The sequence below is a fragment of the Palaemon carinicauda genome, chromosome 18 (genome assembly GCF_036898095.1).
Source record: "Palaemon carinicauda isolate YSFRI2023 chromosome 18, ASM3689809v2, whole genome shotgun sequence".
Classification (NCBI taxonomy): domain Eukaryota; kingdom Metazoa; phylum Arthropoda; class Malacostraca; order Decapoda; family Palaemonidae; genus Palaemon; species Palaemon carinicauda.
Window position 1 is genome coordinate 36,619,376 of NC_090742.1, and position 27,887 is coordinate 36,647,262.

Here is a 27,887-nt window from a genome sequence, read left to right on the forward strand (position 1 = left end):
CCTTATCAAGACAGTCTCTTGCTCGGACCTCGTAGAGAACCAGAAGTAAGGAAGATCCCTGGTGCTGAAGAACCTGGGATCTGGCTGTTCCTGAAGAGGTAGGAATTGATGGAGACTGATGTGGTCTTATTGAACCTGCAGAAGTCTCTGAAGGTTGATGACCATGTTTATGGATATCCGTATTCGATATGACAGTCGGGTCTCTCCTGAGATTACTCCAATCCTCAGATTGTGGTAAACTCGAGATGTCTCGGTGGCACTCGAGACTGTTAGGATCAGCCAGTCGTCCAAAATCTATGGAGATGAAGCCGATCCTAAGGGGGGAAAGTTGACCTTATGGTAAAAACCCCAGTGACAACCTTCGGTGCTTAGCTAACTGAAGCACCATTCCCCGACACAACAGGCTGAAGACGGATGTCCTGGAAAGGGAACTAGGAGTACTAGTCCTAGTGGGGGATTTTGTACAGGAAGCCATAGGCAAACTGTTTGTATAATCGCAAGCCTTCCCCTCACATGACAGGGTTTCATGATCCAACTTTTATCAAGAGGAATGGCTAAAATTTGGAGACTTCTGTAAGAAGTGACCAAAGAAGCTCAGCGGTATCTTTAAGAACCGCGTCTTCCCATGAGACCGGATGTTCCAATCACGAGGAAAATGAGAGACCGCTTCCCACATCCTATAGGAGGATGGAAGAGACAAGAGAGTATCTCTTGTGGCTAGGATGTATACTCTGTCCTAGGCAAAAAACATGAGGCAAGTATTTCAAGCTCGTAGAAGGGGTTTTTCCATTATTGTAAAAACCTCACTCAAGGATGAGAAAGGAAGATGTCCTTTCGAACAAAAATGTTTCTCCGGGAAATGATTTCGCGGATGGAGGCTGAAGGTGCCCACATGAAGGTCTTAGGGCAAATAAGACGACGGAGACAGGAAGAACACAAGATGCCGACAACCTCTGGTGTTCTATAAGGTTACCCATCCCAGGGTTGATTTGAATTATAGCAACTAAGTTGCCACAGCTGTCACATCAGACAGCACCGAATTCAATTCTCTAAGAACAAAATAATGAGGAGGACAGTAACCCCATGGGGTTGTACCTCCCAATGCAGGGAGAGGAACAAATTCAAGGAATCTACCTCTACAACAATGTCCAAGATCCGATTTGCTGCAAGAAACTGCATAACTAGTGCAGCTATTATCCACAAAAAGTCAGCTTGCGAGGTAGTCCTATACTATATGTGAAACAAGGGAGGAGGTAGCAGCCGAAGCAGCCACCTGGTCATTGAGGCACACGGCTTGTAAGCCATTCTGTAGTAAGAACAAAGTCTAGATGAAGAATGTACATTCATGTGGAATGAACGTCCGCGAACGTGCCGGATTCAGTTAAGAAACGTGGCTACATGAATGCGGGTTCTTCAAATTTTGGGGCATTAAGCGCCAAGGTTAGACCTCGTGCAATACGTCAGTCTTCGATGGAGGGTGCTGGGTTAGGTTCCAGTAGGAAATCTGCATTAACTCCTTCAACTCTACGCCGGAGGGCTACCGAGGTAGCACATGCCCCTGAGAGAGAAGCGAGATGATCTATGTCATTTAGATGAGAGTACTCTCCGAAGAGAGACTCTTGGGAAGAGCTCCTTCAACTCTCCGTGGGAGGGCTACCAAAGTAGCGTAAGCCCATGAAAGAGGAGAAGACGATCTATGTTGTCTAGACAAGAGTAGTCTCTGAAGAGAGACTCTTGGGAAGCCCTTGCTTCATTGAAGTGAGGGTCTACGACAGAACAGATCGTTCCTAAAGCGTCTTTACCCAGGAAGGCAAAGTATCCAGGTCTAAACCATAGAATGCAGGAAGTGGTTGCTGGTTCTAACGGCAACCTAAAAGAGAGCTGCCTAGTGATGATCCTGAGTAGGTTTTGTGATGATCACGAGCTGGAGAACAGCGAACGGCAAGCAAACAACTGGCAAGCTGGCGAACAAGTTGACAAACGGTGAGATGACAAATGACGAGCTGTAGAACATAAATTGGCGAACGGTGCAATCGTTAAGAAGCTTGAGATTGTCTAGCCATTGAGGCGATTAGCGAACGACAAGTTGGAGTTCAGCGAGCTGATGATCGGCGAACTGAAGATCAGCACGTTGACGACCAGCAACTGGCAAGCTAGCGATTGGTGAGTTGACGATCGGCAATCGATGAGCTAATGATCAGCGATCGACGACTTGATGATTGGCAAGCTGGTGATTGGCGAACTGGAAATCAGCGACCGGAGGACGAGAAGCTGGCAACCGGTGATCGGCGAATTGGAGATCAGCAAGCTGTGTCATGGACAGATACAATACTATTAAAGGGATATATTATTAAAACAAACTTAAATCTCCCAAGGTGTGAGCAGCGAGACAAGATTCAACTACAATAGTATTTGGTCAAAGCTGTCATCACTTGTCAGGATTTTGGAAACAAACTGAGCCTCGACAAAGAGCCCCTGCAGCGATAAGGGAACTATCTTGTTTTGTCCAAGATTTCATTGCTTTAATCAGTAGATTCAGCACATTTTGAGAAACTGAGCCTGAGTGATATCCTTGTTCATGAAATATGTCATCAATGGTGGCCTGCTGCAATTTTGTTATGACTAACATGAGGTCCAGATTGCATCAGAAATTTGTTCTAAAAGTTTCCATGGCGTGATCGAAGTGGGCGTTTTTTGAGGAGACCAATCATGACGTGGCATTGTCAAAAAAATGACAAATTCGTAGATAATTTGTATTTTTCCTAACTATACAAACCTTAGCTAGAAAGTTGTTCCGAAGTTCTTTAGATGGAAAACTGTGAACTAGAACTTTGCCAATATCACCTTGTCAGGGTATGAGGACGCAACAGTATTAATCTTAATATTAGGTACACAAGGGAGCATGGTTTACCTGCAGTGGTTTGAGGTCAGCTATGCAGAGAACCCAGAATGCTGCTTTCCCCAAGAGAGGGGATGATGAAGAATAGAATAGGAGCCAGTCAAACCTTTTCATTCATGCAGACTAAAAACGGGTAACAATGCCCTCAACCTTCTGCTACTTGTCCAATAAGGAGCTTGAGGTTTTAAACCAGCTGTTGTGCAGCCACCACAGGACCGATAGAAAACGTATCGAGTCTCCTGTGGGTCACGTCTTGCAGGTAGTGGGATGTGAACGTGTTTTGACGTTTCCACACCCGAGCTTGAAAAACCTGCGTCACTGAATAATTTCTTTTGAAGGCCAGGGACGTAGCTATGCCCCTGACATCATGTGCTCCGGGGCTACGTGACGGAGGAGGGTCAGGATTCAGTGCAAGGTCAATGACCCTGCGAATCCATGCTGAGATGGTGTTCTTGGTTACCCTCCTCTAGTCCTTCCTGTGCTGACGAATAGTGCTGGCACACAAGGACAGGCTGCGGCTGTTCTCTTGAGGTACAGCCTCAAACTCCTTACTGGGCATAGTAAGAGATGGTCTGGGTCATCTGTTACAGTACGGAGACTAGAAATTCGGAAGGAGTCGAATCGGGGATCTGCTACTCCCGGGTTCTGAGTCTTAGCAATAAACTCAGGGACGAAGCTGAACATTACCTCTCCCCATCCCCTTGAATGGGCGATGCCGTATGAGAGACCATGAAGTTCGCTGACTTGCTTTGCAAAGGCCAAGGCTAGCAGGAACCCCTTCTTCCAAGTCAGGTGGCGATCTGTTGCCTGGCGTAATGGTTCATAGAGAGGTCTCTTAACAGACCTGAGAACTCGAACCACGTTCCATGAGGGAGGTCTCACTTCTGACTGGGGGCAGGTAAGTTCATAACTCCGTATAAGTAGAGAAAGTTCTAGCGATGAAGAAATGTCCATTCTTTTCAGTCTGAAGGCGAAGCTTAAGGCTGAGCGATAGCCTTTCACTGCCGAGACTGATAGGCGCATTTCTTCACGCAAATACACGAGGAACTCCGCTATTGCTGGAATAGTGGCATCGAGTGGAGAGATACCCCTTCCATGACACTAACCACGTTAGACTTTCCACTTTGCCTGGTAGACTGCTGCTGATGATTTTCGCAATGTCCAGACATCCTAATCGCAACTTGTTGCAAAAATCCTCTCTCAGAGAGGAGATGTTGGATAGTCTCCAGGCGTGAAGTCGTAGCGAAGCTACGGCTTTGTGGAAGATGTTGGCGTGTGGTTGTTTGAGTAGATTGTGTTGTGGAGGGAGTTCTCTTGGTGGCTCCGTTAGGAGTTGCAGAAGGTCCGGGAACCATTCTGCGTGATGCCAAAGCGGGGCTATGAGGGTCATTGAAAGATTGACCGATGTTCTGGTCTTGCTGAGTACCCTCCTCATCAGACAGAACGAGGGGGAAAGGCGTAAACGTCGATGTTGTCCCACCGTTGTTGGAAAGCATCTTGCCAGAGAGCCTTGGGGTCTGGGACTGGGGAACAGTACAGCGGGAGCCTCAAGTTCAGGGGCGTTGCAAAGAGGTCCACAGTCGGAGAACCCCACAAAGTCAGGATTTTGTTGGCAACTAGATGATCCAAAGACCACTCGGTACTCACTATCTGAGATGCTCTGTTCACGTTGTTGGCGAGCACATTTCTTTTGCCTGGAATGAAGCGTGCCGATAGTGGTATCGAGTGGATTTCGGCCCATATCAGTATCTCTACTGCTAGATGGGATAGTTGCTACGAAAAAGTACCTCCATATTTGTTGATGTAGGCCACTACTGTTGTGTTGTTGCTCATCACCACCACAGAGTGACTTGCCAGGAACTGTTGGAGCTGTTGAAGGGCTAGAAAGACGGCTTTCACCTCTAGGAAATTTATGTGGAAGTACTCTGACCAGAGGCTCGAGATCATGTGGTGCAGCACGTGGGCACCCCATCCTTTTTTTGAAGCGACTGAAAACAGCATCAAATCCGGGGGGAGGACGAGAACATCCACTCCCTTTTGTAGATTCTCGTCTGTCACCCACCACAGGTCCGCAGGTCCCATGGGGATCTGGATGTCCAGGGAGTCGTGTGCTTGATTCCACCAGGACTTGAGTCGCCACTGGAGGGATCTCATCCTGAGACGACCATTGGGAACTAGACGGGCCAGCGATGAAAGGTGACCAAGGAGACGTAGCCACGATTGGGCTGGAAGTTCTTCTCGTCTGAGAAAAGGTCTAGCGACCTTTCTCAGCCTTGCTATCCTGTCGTCTGATGGGAAGGCTTTGGGAAGAATGGTGTCTACAATCATGGCTAAGTATACCAGTTTTTGAGTGGGAAGCAGAGAGGACTTCTCGAGATTTACCATTATCCCCAGATCCTGGCAAAGTCTCAGAAGTTTGTCTCGGTGTTGAAGAAGGGTTGACACCGAGTCTGCTAGGATTAGCCAGTCGTCCAGATAACGGAGGAGATGGATGCCAATCCTGTGTGCCCCAGATGACACAAGGGTAAACACTCTGGTGAAGACTTGTGGTGCTGTGGAAAGACCGAAGCACAGCACCTTGAACTGGTATATTCTGTTGTCTAGGCTGAATCTTAAGTACTTCCTTGAAGACGGATGGACTGGGATCTGGAAGTACGCGTCCTTTAGGTCCAGTGTGCACATGAAGTCTTGCGGTCTTACTGCTAGTCTGACCGTGTCTGCTGTCTCCATGCTGAACGGAGTTTGTTTGACAAACTTGTTCAGAGCTGAGAGGTCGATGACTGGTCTCCAGCCTCCAGACGCCTTCTTTACAAGAAATTGTCGACTGAAGAAGCCTGGGGATCCGTCGAGGACCTCTTGTAGAGGGCCCTTCTTCAACAGGGGCTGGACTTCTGCCCGAAGGGCTAGTCCCCTTGTCGATCCCATGGCAAGGGAGTTTAATGACACTGGATTCCTGGTCAGGGGAGGTAGAGATATTATGAACGGGACGCGTTATCCTAGACTGATCACGGAGATTGTCCAGGAATCGGCCCCGAGTTGCTTCCACCTGTTTGCGCAACCTTGTAGGCATCCCCCCACTGGTGGAAATGCAGGGGGACTGCCTATCCTAGCGTTTGCGGGCTCGGCTGCTCCCTCTAGGATTTTTACCTCCCCTGGAGGACTTTTTGCCTTTCCTGTCTTTGACAAGAAAGGGCTTAGACACCGTTGTCTTCGCTGCAGTTGTCGTCTTTGTGGTCTTGGCTGGATGGGACTGCTGTGGTGCTGGAGGTTTATAGGGCTTAGATGTTAAAGCCCTATGGAGGAGGGAGTCTTGATGAGACTTCCTCCACCTCTCAGCAGCATGTTCCACTTCCTTAGGCTCAAACAGAAGAGACCCCTCTATGGAGAAATGTCTGAGGCTATTGATCTCTGCGCTAGGGACCTTCTGGTGGAATCTCTCGGCTACTGCATCCCGACGTTTCAGGATGGCATTTGCCCACAAGTTTGAAACTTGGTGGGCAAGAAACTCGATCGTGCGAGTACCTGAGAGAAGGAAGGTTTCCATAGCTTTCCTGGTACGTTCCTTGGAGAAATCCTCAGATCGTATCAGGATACCTAAGGTCCCCAACCAGATATCAAGCCACGAAGCAGCTTGCATAGCACACTTTGTGACCTTCTCTTGGTTGAGGATCCCGGCTGCCGAGAACGAGACCTGCCGGTTGGAGAGTCTCTCAAGAGGGACTCCCCTGGTTAGCTCTTCCAGCGAGTGGTGAAGAGAAAGAGCTGAACTAGGCTCCTCCAGGATCTCAAAGTACCTAGGAGGAGCTTGTTCGTGGTACCAGAACGGTTGGAGGAGTACATCTCGGAGAGCTGCTGGAAGATGCTGTCCCTGGTACTCTTTACCCCTTGAGACCAGGGCAGGGCTGCACTGGTCTTAGAGGGTTTTTGAGTACCAAAGACGCGGTCTAGGACCGTGTCTTTGTCCTCTCGAGGGGGGATCTCTGAGTCGGAAAACCCATTGAGAACCCTCATTAGAGTCAGAACCTGCCAGAATGCATGTTCTGACTCCTGCTGGTCTCCTCCTGTTGTAGGACTTGCAGCGAAGTCTCCTTCTATCCCCAAAGGTTCTTCTTGGGGAGAGTCGCGGACATTCCCTGAGTGGCTGACTGGCTCTATCCTACCCCTAGTGGAGGACTTTGGCAATGTTTTAGAGTCTTTAGATTACTTCCGGGGAAGGAGGTAAGACTCCAACATCGATGAGTGTGGCATGTCCCTTCTATTCTCGGACTATGAGGAACTCTTGGCGTGAAGAGAGATTTCCTCCATTGGTGTGATGGGGGAAAGTCTCTCTTCACGTGGTTCCCTAGGTGACGGGAGATCTTCGTCCGAAAGGGAAGGAGAGTTAGTCCGAGAAATAGAACGAACTTGCCTCGATGGTCTGAGTGGAGTCAGTTTCGCCCTCAGGGAAGTGACCGCGTCCAGAAGCCATGGTTCCATGTCCTAGATCAGACAGGACAGGCTTGAAAGCCTGGGTTACAGCTCTGATCAAGGCATTGAACCAGGGCTGCTGGTGACAGACACACTGTTATACATATCCCCTGAAGGGAAAGGGACCGAAGGTTCCCTAGGAGGAGTTACTGGAATGGGTGGGTTAGCCTTAGGATGTAGCTTTGGGACACTGAACCCCTCTGCATGCTTCCCTTCTCCCACAATGCACGGTGGTATGCACTTGCGGGGAGGGGAATGAGGCGACGGCGACCTTGCCGGACGACGTTCCTTTTGGTGCACATGCTCGCGCGTAGGAGAATATTGGCGCTCGCGCGCGGGAGAATAATGATGCTCGCGCGAGGGAGAATAATGGTACTTGCGCGAGGGAGAATATTGGTGCTAGCGCGCGGGAGACTGTTGGTGCGCGGGCGCACAGGACAATTATGATGTGCGTGCGGGAGAATTGTCCGCACGCGTCCGTAGAAGAATTAGCGTGCGCGCGGGACAATGTTTCCGAGCGAGCAGCCACGCAGTAGAATCATGATGGGCATGCGGGAGATTGTTGGCGCGTGTCTGTAGGAGAGAGAGGGCGTGGGCGCAGAGGAAAGATGGCGCACAGGTGAGTGCTGACACGCCGCTAAAAGTTGGTGCAGGTGAGGACAATAAGGTTGTTGCCTCACCTACGAACTTGCGTGCAGGAGAGTGATGGCGCGCAGGTTTTGGCTGGCGCGCAAGATGACGCACTGGAGAGTGCGATGTAGGGCACACATGTTGGCACGCGGGAGAGTGCTGTTGCGCAGGAGAACGTTGGCGCGGAGGTAACTGGCGCGTAGGTGAACGCTGGCGCGCAGGTGGGCACTGGCGCATAGGAGATCGTAGGTGCGTGGGCGCATAGGTGCAGGAGAGCGCTGGCGTGCTGGAGATCGTTGTCGCGTGTGGGCATGTGGGCGCGCAGGAGATCGCTGAGGATCTTGTTGGTGCGTAGGCGCATATTGGCGCGTAAGGTTGCTGCCCTTTATAAGGGCGAGCAAGATGGTTGGTGCGCCGAAGCATTGGGGCCTGACAAGCTGCTAGTGAGTGTTGGTCACGGTGTGTGGGCGCGTGGTGCGCAGTATAATGGCGCGCAATAGTGCACTTTGGTGGAGCCTTATTAGGCCCATACAGGAACGGCGATGGAAGGTCGGCAGGTATGGTGAATGGATGGTCGATGTGCCCTTCAAAAGGACGACCATCCAACGAAGGAGATCACGAACGATCTGCAAAGAAGTCCAGGACCGAAGTCACAAGACTGGTTGCAGGTGCAGTGATGGATGATCAGTTTAGAGGTTCCTTTGCCGGGGAGTGCAGAGAAGACGTTGAACCACAGAGGCGCCTCCTCACCGCTGGTGGAGGAAGGCCTCTAAGGCGAAGAGGAAGGCGAGCCTTCCGACGGATACACCCTCTGGGGGCCGTTGAATCAGCAAGCTGACCGTCAGCAGTCCTCGGAAGAGGAGTCTCTGTAAGTGAATTCCCCCGAGGGACAGAAACACTAGCAGGAGAGACTGATGATGAACTTAGTTTCCCTCTCGGAGGATGGTCAGAAACGGGGGAAACTAAGCCAGCAGCTACCTTAGAGTCTGGAGTGGCAGAGGAAATGGGTGATGACGCATGAGACACCTCTGACACAGCAACGTCGACAAGTGTCAGGGGATCTACCTCTGACGGTGACGACAACTGTTTGACAGAAGCACCCATGCGGATGAAATCAAGCAAAGCCTCCTTGGAGGGCGAACCCATGAGCCCCAAGGAGGACCAAATCTGAAACACAGGAGTTAGTGACAAGGCCTCCCCCGGGGGGAGAGGTGGTGCTGCTTCGCTAAGGGAAGGAACCTCATCTCTCGAGACCCGGAGTTAGACAGAAATAAATCGGTCTACGCTACTACTCAACGGTCTCTCAAAAGAGACCGACCGAGCAGGAGCTTCGGAGGAGGTTTGAGCGACGGAAGAAGAGGCCTTGGGTTTTTCTTCCTTCGAAGCAACCTTCGAAGGAGAAATATCCCGCTTGGACTTCTTCTTCCGCCGTCGCGAAAACCTCTCTCACTGGGAGGAAGACCACTCCCTACACTCACTACACTTGTTGACACTATCACACCGTTGACCTCTGCAAGAAGGACAAAGGGCGTGAGGATCAGTCTTGACCGCCGACATGAATGTCCCACCGGGGTGGTCGGGAAGTCCAGGGCAGATGCACATGGTCGCAGAAGTCAATTTCACACACACAGTCTAAGAGAAAAGAAAAAGCATAAAGCATTAATGGCTGCCAATTGTCGGCGAGGATGAAGAGCGGCAACTCCCCTTGTAAGCTCTTCCACCGAGTGGTGGAGGGGAAGAGCTAGGCTGGACTCCCCCATGATCTCAAAATACCTCCTCTGCTGTAACCGAGGAGGTGGGAGGAGTCAGTTCCCGCCAGAGGAACGGCTGGAGGAGGCGAGGTCTGAGAGCTGAGCGTCGACCTTGTCTCTGGCACTCTTCACCCCCTGGGACCAGGGCAAAGCTGTGCTAGCCTTCGGGGGATTCTGAGTACCATAGACCTGGTCCAGGACTGTGTCCTTGCCTTCGCGAGGGGCGATCTCCGGGTCCTTGAATCTGTTGAGCTGCCTCATCGGATTCAAGACCTGCCAGAAGGTGTGCTCAGACTCATGCTGCTCTCCTCCCTGCGGAATGGCAGCTAAGTCTCCCGTCCCCAGAGGCTCTTCTTGGGGAGACACATGGACATTCTCCCGGGGTCTGGTTGGCTCCTGACGAATCCGCGAAGACGACTTCGGAATTGTCTTTGAGTCCTTGGGTTCCCTCCTGGGCGGGATACAGGACTCCAGCAAAGAGGTCTGGAAGGTACCTTCCACGCGAGTCGCTTCTCCTCCTCGAGGAGGGGTCTCTCCCCTTGGTGCCGAGGGAGAGGTCCCCGCCTCGCTGGACTCTCCTGAGGACGGAAAGGCCTCGTCTACAGGAGAAGGAGAAAACGATTGCGAAGGGGATGGAGCCTTCCTGACGGACCTCTTAGGAGCCAACTTCTCCCTGGGAGAAGTCACCACGAAGTCCACTCCTCTCCTTCTCTTCAGCGGGGGCGAGTCTGTCCTTGGCTTGAGTTCCAGATCGGCGAAGGCTGGCTTCATAGCCTGCACCACTGCTCTCATCAAAGGACCAAACCAAGACTGACGAGATACGGACGCAGTGTCCGTAATTCCCGCTGGAGGGAAGGGGATCTCCTGATACTTCGGAGTGGACACAACGGGGCCTACCTGCAAAGAAGAAAGGGAAGAATGTTGCTTAGACCTCTCAGACGACTCTTCCTGGTCCTGAGAGAGAGACCTGCGCTTGCGCGGTGGCGATCCTGACGGCGATCTGGAAGCACGAGTCCCTGCCGCAGGCACGAGCTGCGAAACCCGGCGAGAACGGGGGTCGCGCTGGCGCGGAGGAGGATTCAAGGAATCGCGCGCGGGAAGCTGTTGGAGCGCGGGCGCGTAGTCGCGCGGGGATAAACGCGCGCAGGCGAGTGGGCGAGCGGGTGCATGGACGCATAGGTGAAGGAACGCGCGGGCACGCAGGTGAAAAAGCGCGTGAGGGAAGCAGTGATCGCTGTTGCTCAGGAGACCGGCAAGGCGCAGGAGATCGATGGCATCCTGGAGATCTGTGGCGCGTGGGCGAGCGATGGCGCGTAGTACGCGCAGGCGAACGACCGCGCACAGGCGATTTGGCGAGTGTGCGCGTAAGAGACTTATGGCGATCTAGGTCAAGGCGGCGCTGGCGCGTAGGAGAGCGCTTGCGCGCAGGCGATGGGTCGCGCGGGCGCTCAGGAGATCGCAGAAGCTCTGGAGATCGCTGGCGTGCAGGAGAACACTGACGCGCAAGAGATCGCTGACGCGCAGGAGATCGCTGGCGCACAGGAGGGTGTCGACGCGTAGACTGCTGGGGCGCAGGATCAGGTGGCGCGGAGACGCGCAACGGCGAACGCTCGCGGACGGGCTCAGGATACGAAGGCGCGTGGGCGTGCGGGCGCGCAGGAACTCTTGAAGTGCGCGCTGTTGCGCAGGGGAAGAAGGACGAACAGGAACGCGTGGGCGAGGAGGAGTCAGGTCCTTGCCCGCGTCCAGATCCGAAGATCTAGGGCGCGTGGGCGAGCGTTGGCGCGCAGGGCGCGTATCAGGAACAAGGTGCGTGCTGACGAGCAGGAGATCGTGTGCGCTCAGGAGACCGGTGGCGCGCTGGGCGCGCAACAGGAACAGTAGGGGGTTGACTGCTAACAGGAGAGCGCTGGCGAGCAGCAGAGAGCTGACGATCAGAAGAGCGCTGGCGAGCGGGGCGAACGTTGACGAGCAGGTGAGCGCTGGCGCGGCGAGTCAGGTGGCTGCAACTCTGGAAAGCGCTTAGGCGCTACTGCGCGTGAACGTGCAGTTGGGTGCCCAGGGGAACCCTGACGCGCAAGGGCAGCCCCCACGCCGTGGGAGACATCCCTTTGCCCCGAAGGAACCGTTGCTCATCGGATGACGAGATCAGAAGGCGCCTGCTGCGCATCTGCGCCGGAGGTGGAAGGTCTGGTAGGCGTAGGAGATCGCGAGCGATCACCGGAGAGGTTCAAGGACGTGGCTGCTACGGTCTGCTCCCGACGAGGAGAATCCTCATCAGAGGAAGGAGGTGGTGAGGACTCGAAGAGACGCCTCTTGACTCCCTTATAGGGAGACGGGAGGCCCCTGCGGCGAAGAAGACGACGAGCCTTACGGCAAAGGCGGCTACGAGGGAGGTCATCAGGATCGTCGGTCCTCCGAAGAGGAGTCTCTGTCAGTGCGCTCCCCCAAGGGGGAGGCGTACCCGCAGGAGAGACCATGGGACCCACCTTCCCCTTCGAAGGATGTTCGGAAGGGGGAGGAGGGCCTTCAGCAACGTCCGCAACATCAGCCAAAGCAGAGGTTTGACCAGACCAGTCGGAAGCCTCTGCCACAACCACGTCGACAATACACAGAGGGTCTACCTCTGCTATCACCGGCGACTGTTTGACAGCGGCCCCCAACAGGATAAGGTCAAACAGGGCTTCCTTGGAGGGCAAGCCCTTAAGCCCCCAAGGAAGCCCAAAGCTGAAAGAGATCATCATTAGACACGGAATTAGGGTCATCAACATGAGAATCAAAATCCTCCCTCGGAGGAGGACGGGGATCCGCCCCTCTATGGGAGGCGACGCCCTCTCCCGCACCCCGAGATCGGGAAACAGAACAAGGGTCTACGCTACCACTCGGCAGTCTCTCACGAGAGGCCGGCCGAGCGGGAGCTTCGGAGGAGGTTTGGGCGGTGGAAGAAGAGTCCCTGGAGCCTTCCTCCTTCAAGGCAACCCTTGAAGGAGAAAGGTCTCTCTTGGACTTCTTCTTAAGCTGGAGGGCAAACCTCTCCCACTGGGAGGTAGACCACTCCCTGCACTCACTACAAGTTAATTCCTTATCACACTGTTGACCTCGACACTGCGGGCAAAGGGTGTGGGGATCCGTTTCAACCGCCGACATGAAGGTACCACAGGGGCGGCCGGAGAGTCCAGGGCACTTGCGCATGATAGTGATAAAAGGGCGAGGCCAACTTCCAAACACACAAGTCTGAGGAAAAGCAAAAAAAAGATTAAGGCTGTCAAAAGCGAGGACGAGAGACAGACACGCCTGCACATCGTCCGAGCCAAAAGTGAAGTGAGACAACTCACCAGTGTGTGTGGGGGGGGGGGGGGGGGGGTTAGCAAGCTACCCCTTCCCCTACCCCCTTGCTAACTAGTGCGGGGGTAGTTAACCCTCATTAAAATTCTATTGGCTCGTCAATTTCAGCTACGCCGAAAGTAAACCCCCAATGTAGATAGCATGGTTTGTATTTCGGTTACGGAACAAATCTGATTTCGCACTCTTACATCGGCTGTTAGTGCTGAGAAAAAAAAAAAAGGGAGAACTAAAAATTTTTCCCAGCCCCCAAAGGGAAAACCTAACTCGCGGATGGGAGAGGTTATCCCCGAGAGGCGCAGTAATCCGAAGAGTAGTCAGCAAAGAGGAGCAAGATCGAAGTTCAACTATGGGCAGGCCGCAAGAAGTCTTCCCTCCGATCAACTCGCAGGAAGCAAGCAACGCCAACATCCGAACGGAGGAGAAAAGACAACTCCCCTGAGGCAGAGGCTGGGTCGCTGCGCTAGGAGGAGAGGAGGAGGCCACCAGCCTATGTTTGTACGATGTCAAAGGGGAAGAGATTAAAGGGAAGGTTTCTCCGCCCTCGAGAACGCCGTACACGCTGACAATAAAAAAACAGCTACATTCACACTGGAATGAAAAGAAAAACATTTATATATATATATATATATATATATATATATATATATATATATATATATATATATATATATATATATATATATATATATATATATATATATAAACTTTACAATAATGTTTAAACATATATAGAAACAAAGAAGAAAAAACAAAATGAAAAGTCTAAGGCCAGTAAAAACAGTTAAGAGGAGAGAGAGAATGCACGTCTACTCTCGCCACGCTAAAAGAAAATAGTGGTTAGAATACAGAGGTGTGTGTGTGAGAGGGGTGGCTAGTTACCCAGCTAACCCCCTAACCCCTACCGCTTACTAGCGGTAGGGTAGCTCCACCTCACTAAAAAGCTTTGTGGCTAGTTTCTGCTTCTCCGAAAGGATAATCCCTATTAAATAGCATTAGATTTGTTAATGAAGGAACAACGCAAAATGTAGAGATGCACGTTCTTAGCCACCAAGACGTGAAGATGGCAACATTGAAGTCCAAGAGTGACTAAGTTCAAACTGATATGTACAACACCCAACAAAAGGAGTTTTCATCTGATTTATAAAAGATAGGACTCCTGGGCGATTATTTCTGCATTTGTTCTAAGTTATGTTTATGATGGAAAATCATTTCACAAAGCCAAGACTATGTTTTTTTGGTGCTGTTCAAATATTTTGTGCTGAAAAAAGATTGCCAAAAAATGTGAAGCTTTTTTTAGTTCCAAACTACCTTGTAAACATGGTTTTATTTTTGTTTGCTTTGCATGCAGTGTACCACAGAACACATGCCAATCGATCTCGTTCAAAGAAAAAAAGTTGTCCCTTGGAATGATGATAATGCACCCCGAAGATTCCGACTTCAGTGACTTTGAGTAATGTAAGTACAGTTAGCCTATACTTGTTTCTGATAGTATATATTATGAGGTGAATGTAGTTCTTTGGGACAAGTATAAACTTTCTCATTACTGTACTTGTAAAATCAATTTCATTTACGAAAAATTATGTAGTTTTACCTTGCCCAGAGTGAAGCCTGTTGGGAAGCAAACACTGGGTAAACTACAAATATGGCAGTCTCAGGAGGGTGTATGCCCCCAGTAGGTAAGTAGGAAAGGATACAACTCCTAGATTAGGTTGGGTGGGGAACCTTTGGTTAGGAGCTGTTCTTGATTAGAGGTTTTGCAGTATGACAGCCACGAACTAAAAATGGGAAGGAAATTCCCATTTTTATGCATACAGGAGACCTTGGCTGTTGATATACAAAGGGTTAAAAAAAATAAAGCCCTTTTATTCAGGCTACAAAGTTGAATGAGCCCGTGTCCGAAGGCCAGAAAAAAATAAAAATGAAAAATGACAAATTCGTAGATAATTTGTATTTTTCTTAACTATACAAACCTTAGCTATTTACATGGGGTAATTACTTCGGCGCAGCCGATGACGAGCCATAAAGTTTTAACGAGGGTTTCCTACCCCACCGCTAGTTAGCGGGGGGGGGGGGGGGGGGGGGTAGGGAGGGTAGCTAGCTACCCCTCCCCCCTCACACACACCGGTGAATAGCTCACTTTACTTAGAGGTAAGACTTATCTTGGGGGACAGGGCTGGCGGGCACATAACTGTAAATAGCTAAGGTTTGTATAGTTAGGAAAAATACAAATTATCTACGAATCTGTCATTTGTTCCGTAACTGAAATACAAACCACGCTATTTACATGGGGTGACTTAACCCTTAGGAAGGGAGGTAAGTCCCCTGCCTTACTGTCTTTGGCTTGCCCGGGGGCCCCGAACCCGAGTCTATTAAAAGAACTCAGGGGTCGAGGGGCCCCTACACCTCGCAGGCAGTTGTGAGACTGCTGCGGCCTACGTAAGCTGTGTGTGAAGGTGAGCAGTGACTCGTCCTAGGAAGTTGACCTGGAGTTCTTCAGATGGAAATCTAGGCTAGGACTCTCCCAATACCACCTCGTCAGGATATGGGGACATGACAGTATTACAACTTAATACTAGAAACACAAGGAAGCATGGTTTACCTGCAGAGGTTTGAGGTTAGCTGTGCAAAGGACCCAGGATGCTGTTTCTCTCCAAGGGAGGAGAGGATGAAGAAAAGAAAAGGGCCAGACAGATCTTTTCATTCACACAGACTAAAACTGGGTAACAATGCCCTCAACCTTCTGCTACCTGTCCAATAAGGAGCCTGAGGTTAGACCAGCTGTTGTGCAGCCACCACAGGGCCGATAGAGAACGTATCGAGCCTCCTGTGTGTCACTTCTTGCAGGTAGTGGGCCGTGAAGGTGGTCTGACACTTCCACACCCCAGCTTGCAGGACCTGCATCACTGAAAAGTTCTTCTTGAAGGCCAGGGACGTAGCCACGCCCCTGACGTTGTGCGCCCTAAGGCGATGTGACGGAGGAGGGTAAGGATTCAAGGCCAGATGGATTACCTTATGAATCCAGACTGAGATAGTATTCCTGGTGACCCTCCTCTTTGTTCCCCCAGTGCTCACGAACAACGCTCGCACCTGGGGGCGGACAGCAGCTGTTCTTTAAAGATACAACCTCAGACTCCTAACTGGGCACAGTAGGAGATGGTCTGGGTCATCTGTTACAGAACGGAGTCTCGAAACCTGGAAAGAGTCGAACCTTGGGTCCGGCACTCCCGGGTTCTGAGTCTTAGTCAAAAACTCAGGGACGAAGCTGAACGTTACCTCCCCCCATCCCCTTGAATGGGCGACGTCTTAGGAGAGACCATGAAGTTCACTGACTCGCTTGGCCGAGGCCAAAGCTAGCAGAAACACCGTCTTCCAGGTAACGTGGCGATCAGAAGCCTGGCGTAATGGTTCGCAGGGAGGTCTCTTAAGAGACCTGAGAACTCGAACCACGTTCCAAGGAGGAGGTCTCACTTCTGACTGAGGGCAGGTAAGTTCATAACTCCGTATGAGAAGAGACAGTTCCAGCGAGGAGGAAATGTCCATTCCTTTGAGCCTGAAGGCAAGGCTTAAGGCTGAGCGATAGCCTTTCACTGCCGAGACTGAAAGGCGCATTTCTTCCCGCAGATAAACGAGGAACTCCGCTATTGCTGGTAAAGTGGCATCGAGGGAAGAGATACCCCTTCCACGGCACCAACCACAGAAAACTCGCCACTTCGCCTGGTAGACTCCTGCGGATGACTTGCGCAGGTGGCTAGACATCCTTTCCGCAACTTGTTGCGAAAATCCTCTCTCTGTGAGGAGATGCTGGATAGTCTCCAGGCGTGAAGCCGAAGCGAAGCTACGGCTTTGTGGTAGATGTTGGAGTGTGGTTGTTTGAGTAGCTCGTGACGTGGAGGGAGCTCCCTCGGGATCTCCGTGAGGAGTTGCAGAAGGTCCAGGAACCACTCTGCATGATGCCATAGCGGAGCTATCAAGGTCATCGAGAGATTTACCGATGTTCTGGTCTTGTTGAGTACCCTCCTCATCAGACAGAACGGGGGAAAGGCGTACACATCGACGTTGTCCCACCGTTGTTGGAAGGCATCTTGCCAGAGAGCCCTGGGGTCCGGGACTGGGGAGCAGTACAGCGGGAGCTTGGTGTTCAGTGTCGTAGCGAACAGATCCACTATCGGGGAACCCCACAAAGTCAGGACTTTGTTGGCTATCCGAGGATCCAAAGACCACTCGGTACTCACTATCTGCGTCGCTCTGCTCAGACTGTCGCGAGCACATTCCTCTTGCCTAGAATGAAGCGAGCCGCTAGTGAAATCGAGTGGACTTCGGACCATCTCAGGATCTCTACTGCAAGATGGGATAGCTGTTCCGAAAAGGTACCTCCCTGCTTGTTGATATAAGCCACGACCGTGGTGTTGTCGCTCATCACCACCACCGAGTGGCCCGCCAGGACTTGGTGGAACTTCTGAAGAGCCAGGAATACGGCCTTCATTTCTAGCAGATTTATGTGAAGGTACCTTTCTGATTCTGACTACAGGCCTGAGGTCCTGAGGTCCTGTGGTTCAGAACGTGGGCCCCCCACCCTTTGTTTGATGCGTCCGAAAACAGCATCAAATCCGGGGAAGGGACGAGAAGATCCACTCCCTTTCGTAGGTTCTCGTCTGACACCCACCAACTGAGGTCCGCTCGTTCCGCAGATCCCATGGGGATCAGGATGTCCGGGGAGTCGAGTCCTTGACTCCACCGAGACTTGAGTCGTCACTGGAGGGATCTCATTCTGAGGCGGCTGTTGGGAACGAGACGGGTCAGGGAGGAGAGGTGACTGAGGAGACGAAGCCACGATTGGGCTAGGAGTTCCTCTCGATTGAGGAAAGGTTTCCCAACCTTCCTCAGCCTTGCTATCCTTTCGTCCGATGGGAAGGCTTTGTGGAGATTGGTGTCTATGACCATGCCTAGATATACCAGTTTCTGAGAGGGCTGCAGAGAGGACTTCTCGAGATTTACCACGATCCCCAGATCTTGGCAAACTTCGAGGAGCCTGTCTCGTTGGCGAAGAAGGGTCGCCTCCGAGTCTACCAGGATCAGCCAGTCGTCCAGATAACGAAGGAGACGGATGCCGATTCTGTGAGCCCATGAAGAGATGATGGTGAAGATTCTGGTGAACACCTGAGGAGCTGTGGAGAGACCGAAACACAGCACCTTGAACTGGTAGATCTTGTTGTCTAGGCAAAATCTCAGGTACTTCCTTGAAGACGGATGGACTGGGATCTGGAAGTACGCGTCCTTCAGGTCCAGTGTGCACATAAAGTCTCGCGGTCTCACTGCGAGCCTGACCGTGTCTGCTGTCTCCATGCTGAACGGAGTCTGCTTGACAAACCCGTTCAGGGTCGAGAGGTCGATGACTGGTCTCCAGTCTCCAGACACCTTTCTCACAAGAAAGAGTCGACTGTAGAAGCCTGGGGACCCGTCTACGACCTCCTGGAGAGCGTCCTTCTCCAACATGGTCTGGACTTCGGCCCAGAGGGCCTGCCCTTTCGCCGATCCCATGGCGAAAGAGCTCAACGACACTGGGTTCGCTGTCAGGGGAGGTAGAGAGGCTGTGAACGGGACGCGATACCCTAGAGAGATCACGGAGATCGTCCAGGCATCCGCCCCGAGTTGCTGCCACCTTGTCGCGCAACTCTGAAGGCATCCCCCCACTGGTGGACATGCAGGGGGATTGCCAACCCTAGCGCTTCTGCCTCGGCTGGTACCTCTAGGGTTTTTGCCTCCCCTGGAGGACTTCTTGCCCCTCCTGCTCTTGGCAGGAAAGGGCTTAGACACCTAGGGCTTCGCTGCGGTGGTCGTCTTCTTTGTGTCCTTAGCAGGATGGGGCTGCTGGGCTGCTGGAGGCTTATAGGGCCTCGATGTCAGGGCCCTATGGATGAGGGAATCCTGGTTGGATTTCCTCCACGTCCTTAGGCTCAAACAGGCTCTTACCGAGAACGGAAGTGTGTCTGAGCCTGCTAGACTCCGCACTGGGTACCTTATGGTGGAACCTCTCGGCCACAGCGTCCCGGCGCTTGAGGATCGTGTTGGCCCACAAGCACGAGGCTTGGTGGGACAGAAACTCAATGGTCTGTGTGCCCGAGAGAAGAAAGGTTTCCAGCGCTTTCCTGGTGCTTTCTTTGGAGAGGTCCTCGGACTGCACCAGGATGCCCAGAGACCCCAGCCAGATGTCGAGCCATGATGTCGCCTGCATGGCGCACTTGATGACCTTCTCCTGGCTCAGGATCTCAGTGGCAGAGAAGGACACGTGCCGGTTGGATAGTCTCTCAAGAGGGACTCCCCCTGTGAGTTCTTCCACGAAGTGATGCAAGGGAAGACTCAGAAAAGACTCCTCGAGGATCTCAAAGTACCTCCTCTGATGGACTCGAGGAGGAGGGAGGAGCTTACTACCGGCACTCGATCTGCTGGAGGAGGCAAGCTCAGCGAGCTGGCCCTCGACCTTGTCCCTGGCACTCTTCATTCCTTGGGACCAGGGCAAAGCTGCACTGGCGCTAGAGGGTTTCTGAGTGCCGTAGACGCGGTCCAGGACCGTGTCCTTCCCTTCACGAGGTGGGACCTCAGGGTCTGGGATCCCATTAAGGTTCCTCATGAGGGTCAGGACTTGCCAGAATGCATGTTCTGACTCCTGGTGCTCTCCTCCTGAAGGACTTGCAGCGAAGTCTCCTGTCCCCAGAGGCTCTTCCTGGGGGGACACGTGGACATCCTCGACGGCTCTAAACGGTTCCTGCCTGATCCTAGCTGACGATTTGGGAATCGTCTAAGAGTCCTTAGGCTCCCTCCTGGGCGGGATATAGGACTCGAGAAGCGAAGGAGGCGGGTCCTTCTCCACCTCTGGACAAGGAGATCTCTCGGGAAGAGGAGGAACCTCCCCCATTGGTGCGATGGGGGAGTATTCCTGCTCGTCCGACTCTCCTGAGGAGGGGTAATCCTCCTCCGCAGGGGAAGGCGAGAAGGTCTGAGGGGGAGTAGGAACCTTGCATAATGATCTGCGCGGAGACAGAATAGGCCTCGGAGGAGGATCCACGGGAGAGACTCCTCTCTTCCTCTTCAGGGGGGAGGAAGCTGCCGCTGGTTCGCAACCCGAATCAGAGAGGGCTGGCTTAATCGCCTGCACAAGAGCTCTGAGTAGGGTGCCGACCCAGGGCTGCTGTCTGACACTCCCTCTGGAGGGAAGAGGATCGAGGGATCCCTAGGAGGAGTCGACAAACGAGGGTTCGCCTGCAGGGCTGAAAGAGAAGAATCCCTAGACCTGTCCGGGGAGCGCTCCCCCTCTGACGAGCGCGCTGGGCTGTGCTTGCGGGGAGGGGAGCGCGACAAGGAAGAGTCCGCCTGGCGGCGATCGCGCTGGGGCTCGTGCAACGGGCCCTGATCAGGGTCGCGCGTGAATGGGTAACGCGATACTAGAAACTCACTCGCGCGCGCGTGGGCGGGGGCGGGCGCGATGGCGCGCAGGTGGGTGTTCAGGAGCGATGGCGCGGGGGTGCGCAGCAGCTGGAGCGGGAACCTGGCCGCGAGAGCGCGTAGGCGATGGCGTAGGCGTGCGGCGATCAGGAGCTGGAGCAAGAGGAGGCCGAACGAGCGGGCACGCAGCGACCTGGCACGGCCCCGAAGGGCGCGAGATAACGGGGGCGCCTGAGCGTGAGTCCGGAAGAACCGGCTGAGGGCGCGGTAGCGCTGGAGCAGGGTCGTGAGCGACCTGAGGGCAAAAGGGTTGGCGCTGGTCCAGTAAGACCGGCACACTCGCATGTGGGCGCGCTGGTCGCGTTGGCGATTGTGGGCGCGCATCAGGATGCGGTCGCACAGGAGTGCGAGGCTGAGGCGGCCGCGCGGGGCGAGCCGCGTGAGGGCGCTCCGGAGTTCGTTGGGCAACCTTAGTTGTCTTAAATACAGGAACGGGGCGTGTAGCAGGAACAGGGCGCGATACTGGAGCGTCGTGCGCGATCGTATCGGTAGCAAGCTCGTGCGGTCTAGAGGGAGAGCCCACAGGCGGCCGTGAGCGCCCGTGCGCTAACTTGGGAGCCTCTTGGGCGACACGCTGAGCTGTAGCGACGCGTGGTCGCGTTGGTGAGCGTGTGGGCGCTGGTACAGGAACTACGCGCGGACGCGTATTGCGTGTCTCCCTAGGTGGGCGCGATGGATCTAAAGTAACGCGCGGGCGCGTTTTTGTGCGCGTGAGCGCTGGAACTGGAACCGCACGTGGGCTCGTGTCGCGCTTTTCCCCCGAGGGGCGCGACGAGTCCGCAGGAACCTGAGGGCGCACAGCCCTGAGGGCGCCTGTGCGCCAACTCAGGAACCTCCTGGACTGCGCGCGATGAAACTGGAACTGGGGGGCGCCGAGGCGCTGAAAGGCGCGTGGGTGCAGGTGGCCGCTGGGGCACCGGTGGACGCGTAGGCGCCGTATCAGGAACTGGGCGCATTTGCGCAGGTGAGCGCGGTGGCGCTATATCAGGAGCAGGGCGCGTATGCGCGCTACTTCAGGAACTGCTGGAGGGTGACGGGGCGCCGAAGGGCGTGGGCGTGCAGGGGGACCCTGGCGCGTGTCAGGAACAGAGGCGCGAACGCCTAAGGGTGAGCGGCGAGGCGCTATGTCAGGATCAGCAGGAACATCGGCAGGCAGGCGCGCAGGCGGTGCCTGGCGCTCAGGGGCGAGAGGCGCAGTTTCACGCTCAAGTCCCTGTAGCCCCGAAGGGCCTGGGGACTGCACAGGGGCAGTATCAGGTGGCGCGTAAAGCGCATCAGGATCTTTAGACGTAGATGGTCTGGGTGACAGGTCACAAAGTCCCGAAGGACGACCATCCTCCGAAGGGGATCGGGAACGATCCTCGGAGAGGTCTAGGTTGGTAGCTGGCAGGACAGGAGAACGGCGAGTCGTCTCCTCCGCAGAGGACTGTGGTGACAACGAGCCGAAGAGGCGCCTCCTAACTCCTTTGAAAGGGGAAGGAAGGCCTCTACGGCGAAGGGGAGGACGAGCCTTCCGCCTTATACGCCCACGAGTAGCCGTGGGATCAGCAGGCTGACCATCGATGGGCCTCTGAAGAGGAGTCTCTATAAGTGAACTCCCCCGAGAGGGAGTATCACCGGCAGGAGAGACCGCGGGACTAAGCTCCTCCCTCGAAGGATGTTCAGAGGGGGAGTCAGAGCCTTCCGCTACCGCAGCCATAGGAACGGGCGTTTGGCCAGACACACGGGATGTTTCCGACACAACAACGTCAACCACAGACAGAGGATCTATGTCCGCTGAAGTTGACGATTGTTCGGCAGCCGCACCCCATTTAATCATGTCAAACAGAGCTTCCTTGGAGGGCGAACCCTGCAGCCCCAAGGAAGCCCAAAGCTGAAACAGATCATCATTAGATACAACTACCTCCTCCGAGGGGGAAGGGGCAACGACCTCTCCCTCACCCCGGGATCAGTTAATAACATTAACAACATTACGGTCTATGCTACCAATCGCCGGCCTCTCGGAAGAGGTCGCTCGAGCGGGAGCTTCGGAGGAGGAAAGGGCGGCGGAAGAAGAAGACCTGGGATTTTCTCTCTTCCGAGAAGCCTCCGAAGGAGAAAGATCCCTTTTAGCCTTCTTCTTACGTCGCTGGGCAAACCTCTCCCACTGTGAGGTAGACCACTCCCTACACTCAATACACACGTTAGACCTATCACACCGTTGGCCCCTACACAGAGGGCATAAGGAGTGAGGATCCGTGTCCAAGGCCGACATAAAGGTCCCACAAGGGCGGCCGGGAATTCCAGGGCACGTACACATGACGAGTAATAGAGGCCAACTTCACACACACTCTGAAAAGAGGAGAGCGCTGACAGGTCTGTCGTCTCTCCGAGCCAAAAGTAAAGTGAGCTATTCACCGGTGTGTGTGAGGGGGGAGGGGTAGCTAGCTACCCCTCCCTACCCACCGCTAACTAGCGGTGGGGTAGGAAACCTTCGTTAAAACTTTATGGCTCGTCATCGGCTGCGCCGAAGTAATTACCCCATGTAAATAGCGTGGTTTGTATTTCAGTTACGGAACAACTAGAGTTTTGCATCAAGATTGTCAGCATATTGATGTAAGAAATTTAATTGCCAAAGTTGTTCAATCTAATTTTACTAATCATGCTGTGTATATATAATTATAGGTAAAGTTTTGGATTCAACCAAATTGGGAAATGTATTATATTAATATATTTTCCTAGTAAAGCACGTGATAACAAAACACTTCTTCTCAATACATTATTGTCGCTAATGCATACTTACAGAGAAAAAAAATATTTCAGGAATTGAAGGTCTTGACTTTTTCTAAGTTTAGTGTATATCTTTCCATGGGCACGCAAGGTAGCTCTTGTTCGTTTGTATGTCTGTTTTCATCTTACTTGGCTCCGCCCCATTGCGTAATGTGACAATATTTACTTGAATGCGCATTTGCTCCTCCCACTAATGTCGCTCCTCCAATCAAAATACTACTGGGTTCTTTTCAAGGGTTATTATTGGACGATTCATTGGTCTCTCAGTCTTGTTTCAAGGATCTGTTTTTCGTGCAATATAACATTGTAAACGATACTATTTTGTTTTTTTCCCTATATCATTATGGGAGAAACCCGTGATTGTCGTTTGTTTTCGGTTTTCAAAAGTTCCGGTTTCTATATTTTCATCACACGTCATTTTACTGTCATGGATCCTCCGGTACGGTTGTGTGAAATATGTCGTTATTCCTATTTTGATGTGATCGGCCGATTTCATGGGAATTATAATGGAACTCCTGAAGTAGTGAATCGTTTTCTAAGGGAGCATTCCGTATTACCTTTAAGTGTCCAGTGTGGTAAATGTGATTCGCCTTTACATTTTCGTGAGGATAGACATGTGTGGTATTGTACCAAATCTGAATGTATTCCAGTACTTGATGATTCAGAAGAGGGTCAACCACAACCTTCCACATCTTCATCGTCATCTTCCGTTTAAGGTAAGAAGTGATTTAACAAAATATATATATTCAAATTTACCCCTGGTTAAAGGGGGGGTCGCAGGGGGGGCGAAGCCCCCCCCCCCCCCCCGGTAGGGGTACAGGGCCCCTAGGTTAGGTTAGGTGGGTTTGTTAGGTTCTGTGGTGCCCTGAAAATTACTGTGGCCTTAAGGGGGGGTCGCAAGGGGGGCGAAGCCCCCCCCCCGGTAGGGGTACAGGGCCCCTAGGTTAGGTTAGGTGGGTTTGTTAGGTTCTGTGGTGCCCTGAAAATTACTGTGGCCTTAAGGGGGGGTCGCAGGGGGGGCGAAGCCCCCCCCCGGTAGGGGTACAGGGCCCCTAGGTTAGGTTAGGTGGGTTTGTTAGGTTCTGTGGTGCCTTGAAAATTACTTTGGCCATAAGGGGGGGTCGCAGGGGGGGCGAAGCCCCCCCGGTAGGGGTACAGGGACCCTAGGTTAGGTTAGGTGGGTTTGTTAGGTTCTGTGGTGCCCTGAAAATTACTGTGGCTTTAAGGGGGGGTCGCTGGGGGGCCCTACCCCCCTCCCCCCGGTAGGCCTAGTTAGGGGTATGGGGGAGGGGTGCTGGAACATTAATTATTCATTTATTGCAAATATCATTCAATGCCCCAACACCCTCCCCCCCCCCCTTCCCCCACCCAAAACCCCGGTTCCCAAAGGGTGTCCCCCATAATTGGTGGGATGAACTAGGGTATACATAGTAAATCTCTAAATCGGTTGGTTTGCAGTCAAAATAAACGTTAAATTCATTGAAACCACACTATTTCTGATGCAACAAATATATTTTTATTGCATTTTTCCAAATTTGGCTGAAACTAAAAATTTACCTAATTATATACCGTACATATATTATATATATACACAATAAAGATATTGTGTTTATACATTGGTAACAATAACGTGTATGGTGTGTCATATATATATGGGCCAGATTATTATGAGTACAAGGTTGTATCTTCACAAGATATTGTGCATATAACAAGTAATGTACACGAAACTGTGTTTACAGTTTGTCTTGCGCATGATATCATGCTCATAAGATATAGGGTGCATGACATATGGTAGTGCAAATGGCTAGGCCATGAAAAGTAATGGGCAGAGAACAATACGCTGACAAACACCAGAAATAACATTCACATAGTCACTTTCAAAAACTGCTCTTTGCAATTTATTTCTTAATAAATCAATAATGATGGTAAGAAAAGATTCAGCTACTCCCAACTGTTCAAGTTTGAAGAAATGGGGGCTCGTGATTACAGTCAAGACAACACTAAAATCAAGGTCAATTACATGAACTTTCAGAGTGCAATAAGGGGATGTCTGCATAGCATTGTAAATTGTAAGCAGGGTTACCACTAAATCTGACTGAGAATTCCGCCTTGTAAGGGAAACGGCCTTTAACGGCTGTGGTACTGAAAACCAACAAAACATCCCCCAAATCAATCAAAAATATACGCTCAATTTCTATGCTTTGTTATGTTAGTGTTAGTTTAAAAATCAGTACAAATCAACAGATATAAAAGCATAGACTTCCAATTATAAATATAAAACAGATTTATATGCCAAAAAAATGTGTTTTTAACCTTGATAACAATGTGGAAATATTTCCCGCTCCACACAGGGTAAATCAGAAATTGAAATGATGGCAATCCCTCTGTAGGTTTCTTTTTCCCTCATTACCCTCACAATTCTGGCATTTGGCAACCCTGATTGTAAGAAAGGCATCGCGTGCTCCAAGACCTTTGCAAATGCTACACTGCAAAATAGGGAACAGATGATAACCTTTATTATATGCATACCTCATAAGGACGGGAATTAGGGTTAGGCTGTATATACTACTGCACTTTACTAGGTAAATTTCATAAACAGTCAACGTACCTTACACAATTCGAACTCATACTATAGATATGCTTCATTTGGTTAATAAAATCCTGACAGAAGTAGCATAAACACTTACTGAATCTTCATCGAGTTCATCATGACTTGAATCAGAGACTGAAATAGTTTGTTTTGATGCATAACAGACATGATATTTAGTGAGAGTAAACCTAGACCCTGTTTGAATATTCATTTTTATTTTTCACTGTCATAATAGATAATGCACTCCCTGCTAAAGAGCTAAATAACTCTTAAGGAATTTATAATCATAAGGTAAATGTTCGTCGTTGAAACGCTAGTTTTACGTTAATATACAAGGTAGTAGGTTGGCCAAGGCACAAGCCACCTCTTTAGAACTTAAGATACTACCGCTAAAGAATTATTGAGTGGGCTACTTTGACTGGCCAGATAGTACTACATTGGATCCCTCTCTGCCCACGACTCATTTTTTTCCCTTTGCCTACATATACACCGAATAGTCTGGCCTATTTTTTTACAGTCTCCTCTTTCCTTATACACCCGACAATATTTAGATAACCGAAAACAATTTCTTCACTCACAACTACTACACTAATTTTTCAGTGACTACTTTCCTTTTTGGTAAGGGTGGAGGAGACTCTTTAACTATGGTAAGTAGCTCTTCTAGAAGAAAGACAATCCAGTATCAAACCATTGTTCTTTAGTCCTAAGAAAATAGATTAAATAGCTGCCAATTATTCCATTTTTTTAACCTATATGTATTTATGACACGTTCTCTCTTCATATACCTACATAATATATACAATCCTTTTCATATGTCAATACTCTCTCTCTCTCTCTCTCTCTCTCTCTCTCTCTCTCTCTCTCTCTCTCTCTCTCTCTCTCTCTCTCTCTCTCTCTCTCTCTCTCCATATATATATATATATATATATATATATATATATATATATATATATATATATATATATATATATATATATATATATATATATATATATATATATATATATTGGTAGTCATCAGGGATAGAAATGGAAATGTATTGCATAGAGATGATGTCATAAATTGGAGATGGAGATAATATTATAAGCAACTATTGAGTACTGAAAATGAGAAAGGGGAGCTGGGAAAAGCACACAGGGTGAATGGCCAGTGATGGAAATAAGTACAGAAGTGAAGCGGACATTGAGTAGAATGCAGAATGATAAAGTACCAGCCTCATCAAAGTTTCAAACTGAAATGGTCAAGATATTAAATTATAGCGACAGAAGAGGAAGAATGGATGCTGGATTTATTGAGAGCAATATGGGAAGAGGAAATAATGCCTAAAGACTGGGAGGAGAGTTTAATGATATCTATATTAAAGCAGACAGGTGACATCATGGACTGCGGTAACTACAGGGGAATTAAATTAACAGAGCATGGTTTGAAAGTGTTAGAGTAGGTACTAGATGAAAGATTGAGAGATATTGTAAAGATTGTGAAACAGCAGTATGGATTCATGAGGAGAGGGACTGTGAATGGCATCTTTATATTCATAGTAAGGCAATTACAGGAAAAGAGACTGAAGGGAACTAGAAGCTCTTCTGTGTTTTTGTAGATTTAGAGAAGGCTTATGACAGAATACCAAGAGAAGTGATGTTTTGGTGTTCGAGGAAGAGGAAAGTCTCAGAGAAATTGGTGAGAATGGTAGAGATGATGTATAAAAGAACAAGGAAAAAGTAACAACAGCTGTTGGCGAAATAGAAAACTTTGAAATTAGTGTTGGATTACACCAGGGGTCAGCATTAAGCTCGTTGTTATTTGTGTTGGTCTTGGATGTGTTAAGTGAAGGCATCAGAAATGAAAAGTTGTGGGAGTTGCTATATGCAGATGATTTGGTGATTACTGCCGAAAATGAGGAAGAATTACAGAGAAGGGCGGTACAGTGACAAGAGAC

The 27,887-nt window shown here is 51.0% G+C and overlaps 1 long non-coding RNA gene across 2 annotated transcripts in view; it reads right to left on the reverse strand.

Moving 5' to 3' along the window:
* The window catches only part of LOC137657042 (uncharacterized), a 78,838-nt gene extending 52,513 nt beyond the window's left edge, over positions 1-26,325 (reverse strand). The window contains exon 1 of one of the 2 annotated variants that reach the window (XR_011047088.1): positions 26,049-26,325. This is a non-coding gene — a long non-coding RNA (uncharacterized lncRNA). Of the gene's footprint in view, positions 1-25,969 lie in introns of both variants that reach the window. The other variant, XR_011047087.1, reaches the window with a different exon arrangement.
* Between the last annotated feature and the right edge of the window lie 1,562 nt (positions 26,326-27,887).